The sequence below is a fragment of the Ranitomeya variabilis genome, chromosome 1 (genome assembly GCF_051348905.1).
Source record: "Ranitomeya variabilis isolate aRanVar5 chromosome 1, aRanVar5.hap1, whole genome shotgun sequence".
Taxonomy (NCBI): domain Eukaryota; kingdom Metazoa; phylum Chordata; class Amphibia; order Anura; family Dendrobatidae; genus Ranitomeya; species Ranitomeya variabilis.
Genome location: NC_135232.1, coordinates 718,383,730 through 718,394,012, shown reverse-complemented (window position 1 = coordinate 718,394,012; position 10,283 = coordinate 718,383,730).

Sequence of the window (10,283 nt, the reverse complement as noted above, 5' to 3'; positions counted from 1 at the left end):
TCTGCATCACGGATTGGGTCTGGACTTAACCCGAGACTTTCTGAGGTTCCGCATCATGGATCGGGTCTGGACCTGGCCCTTGACTCCCAGTGGTTCTGCATCATGGATCGAGTCTGGACCAGGCCCAAGACTCCATGTGGTTCTGCATCATGGATCAGGTCTGGACCTGGCCCAGAACTCTCTGTGGTGCTGCATTATGGATCGGATCTGGACTTGGCCCGAGACTCCCTGTGATTCTGCATCATGGATCAGGTCTGCATCTGGCCCGGGACTCCCTGTGGTTCTGCATCATGGATCGGTTTTGGACTCGCCCCAAGACTCCCGGTGGTTCTGCATAATGGATGGTGTCTGAGATTCAGTGTGGTTCTGTACCATAGATCGGATCTGGATCTGGCACGGGATTCTCTGTGGTTCTGCATCATGGATCAGGCTGATTTTGGCCCTGACTCTGTTGTTTTGCATCATGGATTGGGTCTGGACCTGGCCTGGGACTATCTGTGGTTCCGCATCATGGATCAGGTCTGGACCTGGCCCTGGACTCCGTTGTTCTGTATCATTTATCGGGTCTGGACCTGGCCTAGGACTATCTGTGGTTCTGCATTATGGATCGGGTCTGGACTCAGCCCAAGACTCCCTGTGGTTCTGCATCATGGAGAGGATGTGGACCTGACCCAGGACTCCCTGTGGCTCTGCATCATGGATCGTGTCTGGACCTGGCCCGGAAATCTCTGTGGTTCTGCATTGTGGCTCGGGTCTAGGCCTAGTCTGGGACTCCTTGTACTTCTGCATCATGGATCTGTCAGTACATGTGTCAATGTACAGGCCGCCATGTTCTCCCCTAGACACAGCAATTTCTGGTAAGTCTGCAGGGCTCAGATCACACCAGCAACTGTAGTAAGCTCTTTTCTGCTCCCATATCTTGGGAGTAAGCTCTGTTCTGCACCCATATCTCTGGAGTAAGCTCTGTTCCGCTCCCTTATCTCTGGAGCAAGCTCGGTTCTGCTCCCTTATCTCTGTAGTAAGCTCGGTCCTGCTCCCATTTCTCTGTAGTAAGCTCGGTTCTGCTCCCATGTCTCTGCAGTAATTTCAGTTCTACTCCCATAGCTCTGTAATAAGCTCGGGTCTGCGCCCATATCTCTGTAGTAAGCTCCGTTCTGCTCCCATATCTCTGGAGTAAGCTTGGTTCTGCTCCCATATCTTTGGAGTAAGTTCGATTCTGCTCCCATATCTCTGGAGTAAGCTTGGTTCTGCTCCCATATCTATGCAGCAAGCTCCGTTCTGTTCCCATATCTATGTACCAGCCTGTTTTTAAAGCCTGTTATCTCTGCTGCTTTAATGCAATGACCGGAAATTAGCAGGGAAAAGGAGGGCCACCGCAACTCGAGGGCCACTGCCTTGTGATTGCCCCCCAGACTGAAAAGTGCCAGCCAGCCCTTGCCAGCAAGTGGAGCGCCATTTCTCTGGTCCAATATGAGAGCCGAAAACCTGAACTCCTGAAGAAAAGAGATCCGCCCCATGACGGGCAATTATAACCCCATTGCCTGTAGCTGGCTCCATCACAGGGTCAAAACTAATATGAAGAAAAAGCTGTAGACCATACCAGGGAACACCGCAAAATACAAAAATAATTTTATTGGATACAAACAGACACTTACCAATTAAAAACCATTAAAAAGTCATAGACATGACATACAGTATATCAAACCCTGTAGGCTCAAAATAGAGCCACAAGCTACCCCCCAAAAGAGCAAACAAAATGGCAGTTTGAGTGGTTATAAATTAGATGCAAATGTATTAAGCAATGTATCCCCATATGCCATATAAATGCCAGTGTCACAGTGAAACAGTATGATTAGGACAGTAAAGACTGCCCATATAGACAATCATCAGACTGAAGGGTTTGAAAGTACAAATACATCCTTCACTAAACCTATGCACGAAAACTGACACTCACGTGTTGGAATGAGCCTCATAGAATACCACTCAAACAGGTATAGTGGTCTGCCAAAGGTCAAAGTAAATACAAAAGTCCGCGGTGTACAGGAACTAATGCTCCAAAAAATACACCTGGGCAAAGCATATACAATAGTGGCCCAGAAAACAGGTAAAATACCCTCAGGACACCGCTTTAGATATTGCATACAGACTCTGTACAATGCCACCAATATGGCCCTTAGTTGGGGGAGCTTGTGGAGATGCCCGACGCGTGTCGCCCCCTGCCAGGTGGCTTCGTCAGGGGCTCATCACAGGGTTCGTTACATTAATAAATAAAAACAGCGCAGTCAAAGTGATGGAGCCTGTGATGGACACTCCACACATAGTGTGACCTCAGCCCAATACTCGCTATATTGGGAGCCCTGTCTGTATCTCCGTCCACATCCGTCCTCCCTTAAAGCTTGCTTTCTTTCTTCCTTTTTCTTTCTCTTTCTTTCTTCCCTTTCTCTTTTCTTGTTCTTTCTCTTTCTACTTATTCTTTTTTTCTCCTTTTCTTCTTTCTTTCTCCTTTTCTTCAGTCCTTCTTTCTTTCATTTTACCACATTTGTCACTTGACCCTCATCCTTTCACATTTTCCTTCTCTGCAGATTTATAACCATCTTTCTTTCCTTCTGGTCTCAGTAAATTCCAGTCGTCTCCTGAATTTAGCCAATTACCTCCTCATCATGTGACGGCTGCACATAACATTTTACCTTGTCACCTGGTTCTGGTATTACAGGGGGCACATTCCTGGCTGGCATCAGGCTGCAGAGGGGGCTCCGCTCTCACAGCCACAGATCATGGTGTCACTTGGAGGAACGGACAAGTCATTACTATTGTTCCCAGGGATGACTGAAGCGTCTGGAGCTGCAGATACAATGATGGAAGCAGCTGTTCAATCATTGGGGATTGTGGCTGAGAATCCGGGGCTTACACAAAGGCGGCTCTCATGTCTCGGGAAGAAGCAGAACATTGAGCGGCCGCCATCGCTGGACGTATTGTTGACTCGCCATTGACCTATTTATCAGCTGTTTAAAGCTGCAAAGTGCTTAAGAGCTCAGCCGCACTCTCCGACAGCAGAAACCAGATTATCAGATGCTAAAAGGACTTTATCTGGGATCGGAGCGGACCGAGCGCACCTGCAGCCACCCGACCGCATTGCGTGGACTACCGGGGTCACCTCGTATTCGCACCTCGGAGGGGATTTACTACAAGATGCTCAATTAGAAAGGAGAAAGTGAGACATTTCCGGTGGTGCTGACCCGAGTTATTGCACAAGATGATGCCGGCTGTGGATAAAGATTCATCTTAGTAATGGAAATGTCGGCAACTTTACAAAACAATTTGGCCCCGGTCCATCAAGAATTATGTTTTGTTCCCAGAGTTTATGAAGTGGGCGATGGAGTAAGAGATGCCAAATTTAGTAAGATGCCACCGCCAAAAATGTGCCCCGGTCCAGGACGAGCGTTCATTTCTGCAGCCACTGTCAGTCCTACCAACTCATGGAGGGGTGGCTGCCTAGTAGAAAATGCATCCAGATGAGGCTTGTGTAGGACACCAGTCACATAGATATGTGTGGTGCACAGTGTCTGGCTTACAGCTTATTAATGACCCCATACTGTTTGATCAGGCATATACAATGTATACTATAAATACATTACATGAGATATTGGTCAATATTTTGGCAAAAATACACAAGCTCAACCCAACGTCAAGGGTCCTCATACTTGCGAATCCTAACACTAAAATTAAAAACTGCTCATGGGGTCTGCTGTATCCTGCTAGTGCAGTTGTAATCTCACTTGGTCTTGGTAAGGCTGATTCTTTCTCAATGATCCACAACTCTTTCAATTAAATCCCTCCTACAGTTTTTGGATGACAGAGGTGGTGGGGCATGAGCGTGCAACTCCGAGTGCCAGGACAATAACAACAAGCCAAGGTTACCAGGAAGCCTAGATACAGGACCCCGGAAGCAAAGTGAATCCTTGCCGTGGGGAAGGTATGGAAGGATAACTATGGGACAAGAAGAAGTATTGGATGGGAAAAACTGAGCAAGAAGATGAAAACAGGAGGAAGAAAAAAGAAACAGAAAAAAAGAAGAAAGAAGAGGAAGGAAAAGGAATAGAGGAAAGTAAACGATAGGAAGAAATAGGAAAAGAGAGAAGGGCACAGAGAAAGAGAAGGTGAAGGAGAAATGAAGAAGGAATAGAGGAAAGTAAAAGACAGGAAGAACTAGAAAAAGAGAAGAGCAAAGAGAAGGAGAAGAAATAATGATAGAGGTTGAAGAGCAGAAGGGGAAGGATCAGGTAACAAGAGAGAATTAAAAAAAACATCAAGGAAGAAATGTGGGACAAGACAGAAGAAGAAGAAACAGGAATAGAGAAAAGTAAAATAGAAAAGTGTGGCACCCCAGGAGTTTGGTTGCCACAATGACATTGCCTCCCTCACAGGGGTGAAGTCCAGGTGATGCCTGGAAGCAAGGAGGGGTCCCCTTACCAGGTAACACCAGCATCCAACACTTTTCCTAACTCCAGACCAGAAGGGGGAGCTCTAACACCCGGTTTCGGGAGAGCTTCCCTATAAGTTCTGGCCTGGAGGCGGAATTAGTTAGTCTGAGTCTGAGAGAGAGAGTGAGAGGGGAGAAGTCGAGGAGAACCTGGGGAGTGGAGCTGTAACCAAGCTCACCCCAGAGCTGAGCGCTAGAAACTGGACACCGGAGTCCATGGTTGTACGGATACTGAAGTCCCAGCATCTAAATCTGGAGGGCAGGAGACTGCAGGTCTCCTGGCCCATCTAACACCCAGCGGCACAGCAGCATACCAGAGCCCGGAGATGCCACAAAGGAGCGACACCTGTAATAGGCTCAAGCGGCCTGCCATGCGAGTACAGTTTTATTTTAACTGCCAGTGAGAGGAACTTGAGCAGAGCTTAAAGCAGCAAGGACCTAACAGGACAGTGCAGTAGGAAGACCTCCGAACCCACCTGGCTAGGTGGATCCTAAATTGCTTCCAGGCTGCCCAGATCTTCATTACCATCTGTTACCCGTGCCCCAGACTGCACCTTCAGCCATCGAGTAAAGGCAAAGAAAACTACAGCCCTTGTGTCCTCCAGTCATTTCTCACACCCTCAGTCCTGCACCCCAATGTCCACGATCCCTTATAACAGTACCGGCAGCCCTGGGGCCCCACTCCACCTGTGGGGAGCAGAACCATCCCAGCTGCGTCACCATTGGCTCCAGCGGTTCCCTTAAGCAGCCTTGGCCATCCATTGCCAAACACCACAGGTGGCATCAATAATCCCCTATAAACTTTCCCTCATCATTTTATTGCGTGCCCAGGGCCACGGACGGGGTCACTGCTGCCGTGACAACCCCCTGAAGAACTGCCCAACCCGGACCGAGGATGGAAAAAGAAAAAAAAGGATGGAAGTGCTGAAAAAGAACAAAAATAGAAAGGAATAGAAGAGGGGAAGAAATTTGGAAAAAACAAGAGACAATCAAGGGAAAGGAACCAGAAAAGAGGTAGAGAAGGATACAGAACTTCAGAAAAGTAAAAAAGGAAGGAATGTGAAATAGATGGAAGAAGAAGGGAGGAAGAGGATGGAACTGGTGAAAAAAAGATTAGTAGAAGAGAATGAAGAACAAGAGACGAGAAAGAGAGGAAGAAACTGGAAAAGGGAGATTTAGAATAGAGGAAAAGTAAGGAAGAAGAAAACAGTGAAGAAGGAGGAAGAGAAGAACTAAACCAGAAGACCAAATAAAAAGAGACTATAGAGACAAGAAAAAAGGGAAGGAAGAGAAATAGAGAGCAGTAGAAGAGAGGAAGGAATAGAGGGAGGTAAAGAGAAGTTACAGGAATAGAAATATATGAGATTGTCAAAGACAAAGCAGCAGGTGAAAAGGGAGAGGAAGAGGGAATTCAGCAAGAATGAAACAAGAAAATACAAAACAGAAAACTCGACCATTACTAGTCATTACTGCTATCTATTCTTCATATCATTTGATTTCTTCTGCCTCTCCACACCTCTGGGTGACTCTGCCACAACACATGGATGGTGCCGTAATCTGTGGACCATTATTTTCTGTAGAATAATTGCTTTGCTCTTTTACTTCTGATGTAGAATCATTAATCTGAGCGTGTCAGAATCAGAGGAAGCCCCTGCAGCCAAGACCACAATAAGGAACACCGCAATATTGCAGCGAGGTCCCAGCACCGGCCAGCACTTTCCCGCAAGATACATAGTAATTCTAGGAGTGTAATAAGTGCTGGTGAGAAGGAGACGATATTAGGAAGGTGACACATTTCTGGCGTCCTGGTGAGACTTCAGGAGACTGGTAGCTTTGCTGAGGATTAGGGTGAGATCCTTACATCATCCTCCACCTTCTCCGCGGCTTCTCTCCCTTGCTGTGCATTATTACTGGTTTGCTGTGGTCCGTAGGGTCAGTGATCGGCTTCACATCCCAAATTCTATCTCACTGTTTGAAGTTCTGCAGTAACCCAAATGCACAACCTGTGATGATGACCTCTGATGACCTCTCTGGTCACGGGCGCTCTCCGGCCATGTGCTCTCTCAGGTCACGGTGCTCCCCGATCACGGGTGTTCTCCACCAATCACGGGCTCTCTCCGGCTACGGGCGCTCTCTCGTCATGGGCACTCTCCACCGGTCATGGGTGCTCTCCAGTCACGGGTGCTCTCCGGCCACGGGCGCTCTCTGGTCATGGGTGCTCTCCACTGGTCACGGGCTCTCTGCGGTAACGGGCGCTCTCTGCTGGTCATGGGTGCTCTCAGCTGCTGACGGAGCTCTCCCCTCCGTTCCTCCATGTTGCAGACGTTGCACGCTGGATGCACTTATCACTGTTCTGTGGACACCACTAATTTGAGGCAGCGTGAGGGACGGCAGGCGGCGGCGGGGGCAGGAAATGACAGGACTCTGGCATCTGTTTTCTGGTAAAATGAAATGTTTGCAAATTATTAGAACATTTCTTTCAGGTCAAATCAAGTTTAAAATTTGCATTTTCTGCCAAATTGTGTCCCGTTTTCTAACCTTTATTTTTATGGAAAACAAGGCAGACAAGTCACAGCCGCTCTCCGCACTCCCTGGAATATGTTTTACATTTAGAGAAAATCATGGGAACAAGGGAAAAAGAAACAGAACAAAAACTGTTGATACATCAGCCGGCGTCCGGGGTAGGGGAGACCCCAGAGACAGAAATCTGGACTCTAGTCAGGAGCCTGGACTGTGAGGTTTATAGAAAAGCGGGCGCTGCTCACCACCACTGGTAGTGAAATGGTTCATTATACATTCCCTGGAGGCCAAAGACTATGAATGCATTAATTTTACCTTCCTGAAGGTCAAGGGAGGTGAAAGGGTTAATTGCAAATCCATCTATTGGGGTTTCATCTTCAGGGTGCCCCTTTTAAATGGGAGTCCAAGGTAACTGCTTGGTTTGCCTCCACAGACAGGAGGCTGGGTGACCAGAGCAGATTGTGGGGTCTGTGAGTACAAGGCATTGGCAAATACTGGAGAAAGGATAAATGCACGACTAACCATGCTGGATGTGATTCTTCCTTGTAGGACATCTTGAGTATATGTTTCTTGGGTGAAAGTTGGGACTTGAGGATCCAATAACATCACAGCCAGGTGAGAACTTGGCAGCAGAGCCTCCTAGGGTGAATCTGATAACCCAACACCACGAACCTCGACTGTCAGACACCGGGAAACACATGAAACTCTGTCTGGTTTCCCGCCAAGTCCAAAGCATCAAGAAGACCTTGGCAGGGCCTCGGATTCAGGATCAGAAGGTTCCTATTTCTGGTGGGGAGAAGGGGGAGGCTAAACTGCCAAACCACAGAAAGCGCTGGAATGTCACGTTACTTACAAAAGAAGATGAAGTGCCGAGCTCAGACATTCAGTATGGAGGATTGATGGGTACAGAGACCCAATTGTGTCCGGTCAGTCATAGTCCCCATCTCATGTGGGGTGACGGTGAGATATGTTGGCGGTATGCATCAATAGTGTCACAAGATACTCCAGATCCGTCAAAATGGCACCATGACATTGAGGTGAATAGATCTGAACTGCAATACCATACATGTCCATGGACAGAAGTGGCGCTGTTTCTGGATGGCAGCCACAGTAGTACATTTTATAAACTTTGGTTCTCATTTTGATGATGTCTGAGATTGGTGACAATACATGGAAGGGCATTATTGCACCATTGTGTGGGTAACCGAAGGCCGTACTTTACATCACTGACAGTGATAGAAAGTTAAATGCGGAGTGCTATTTGTTCAGGTTGTCAGAGCGGAGGTCTCCTGGCGTATAATCAGCATTGTGGCATGGAGCGCGGCTCCGGCGATCATGTAAATGGTGTCAGTTTGAGTAGTTGCCCCCTCGCTGCAATGCATCATATCCAGCGTTGTCGTGTATGATTGTGAAGGGAGCCGGAGACCAGTGATTACATAATGAATGAGGGGCGCAGGTCACACGGTGCGCGGCACGAGTGAGCCGACACATAAGGTGAAGGTCGCAGAAATTTACCTTTATGAGCTTCTAGAAGCGACAGATGCATAATGCCAAATCCGGGGAAATAAAAGATAAATGAGGCTCAGGACAGCTCCCGGGAAATAAAGAACGAGGGCTGAAACTTTAGAAAAAAGATCTGTGTAAATTATATCTCCAAGTAAAATGAACGCAGAGAGATCGGACAGAACCTTGGTATGTAAAGTGCAAGAGCGGAAGACGAAGAACGTCACATTCACAGAGTGATATATATATATATATATATATATATATATATATATATATATACTCTGCTCAAAAAAAAATAAATGGAACACTTAAACAACAGAATATAACTCCATGTAAATCAAACTTCTGATAAATTAAACTGTTCACTTAGGAAGCAACACTGTTTGAGAATCAATTTCAAATGCTGTTGTGCAAATGGAATATACATATGATGGAATTTATTTGCAATTATCAAGACACACTCAATGAAGGAGTGGTTCTGCAGGTGGGGACTACAGACCACATCTCAGTACCAATGATTTCTGGCTGATGTTTTGGTCACTTTTGAATGTTGGTTGCGCTTTCACACTCGTGATAGCATGAGACGAACTCTACAACCCACACAAGTGGCTCAGGTAGTGCAGCTCCTCCAGGATGGCACATCAATGTGAGCTGTGGCAAGAAGGTTTGCGGTGTCTGTCAGTGTAGTGTCCAGAGGCTGGAGGCGCTACCAGGAGACAGGCCAGTACACCAGGAGACATGGAGGAGGCTGTAGGAAGGCAAAAACCCAGCAGCAGGACCGCTACCTCAGCCTTTGTGCAAGGAGGAACAGGAAGAGCACTGCCAGAGCTCTGTAAAATGACCTCCAGCAGGCCACAAATGTGCATGAGTCTGCACAAATGGTTAGAAACTCCATGAGGATGGTCTGAGTGCCCGACGTCCACAGATAGAGGTTGTGCTCACAGCCCAACACCATGCAGGATGCTTGGCATTTGCCACAGAACACCAGGATTGGCAAATTAGCAACTGGCACCCGGTGCTCTTCACAGATGAAAGCAGGTTCACACTGAGCATATGTGACAGACGTGACAGAGTCTGGAGGGGCTGTGGAGAGCGATCTGCTGCCTGCAACATCCTTCAGCATGACGGGTTTGGCAGTGGGTCAGTAATGGTGTGGGATGGCATTTCTTTGGAGGGCCACACAGCCCTCCATGTGCTCCCTAGAGGTAGCCTGACTGCCATTAGGTATCGAGATGAGATCCTCAGACTCCCTTAGGAGACCATATGCTGGTGCGGTTGGCCCTGGGTTCCTCCTAATGCAGGACAATGTCAGACCTCATGTGGCTGAAGTGTGTCAGCAGTTCCTGCAAGATGAAGGCATTGAAGCTATGGACTGGCCCGCCCGTTCCCCAGACCTGAATTTGATTGAACACATCTGGGACATCATGTTTCGCACCATCCACCAACGTCACGTTGCACCACAGACTGTCCAGGAGTTGGAGGATGCTTTAGTCCAGGTCTGGGAGGAGATCCCTCATGAGACCATCCACCGCCTCATTAGGAGCATGTCCAGGCGTTGTAGGGAAGTCATACAGGCACGTGGAGGCCACACACACTACTGAGCATCATCTCCTTGCATTTCCACTAAATTTGGATCAGCTTGTAACTTCATTTTCCACTTTGGTTTTGAGCATCATTCCAACTCCAGACCTCCGTGGGATATTAGTTGTGATTTACGTTGAAAATTTTTAGGTTTTGTTGTTCTCAACACATATATGTAATGAATAAAGATTCACAA